Source organism: Netta rufina (assembly GCF_964035555.1).
Source record: "Netta rufina genome assembly, chromosome: 12".
NCBI lineage: Eukaryota > Metazoa > Chordata > Aves > Anseriformes > Anatidae > Netta > Netta rufina.
In genome coordinates, this window is record NC_140135.1 from 11,643,458 (window position 1) to 11,643,745 (window position 288).

Consider the following 288-nt stretch of genomic DNA (forward strand, 5'->3'; position numbering starts at 1 on the left):
CTGTCCTTTCTTCTCAGCTGGGATGGACTGGAAGCCAGAAGACAGGCTTTTCAAGGAGCATAGAGAACAGTGTCTCTTCCATGTAGTCGATTGTCATTCTGAACAATCCAACCTGGTGAATTCCTTCATCCTGCTCTCTCATCTCTTCTGAGAAGAACCAGATGGCTTTTTTTTTTTAGCCCCCGATTATATCTTTTTAGATAATCTTCCCTTCCCCAAAACCCTCTCTCCAGCACCACCAGCATTTTACTCCTTGTAAGATTGCCCAGAAAGTTCTATTCCCCAAAA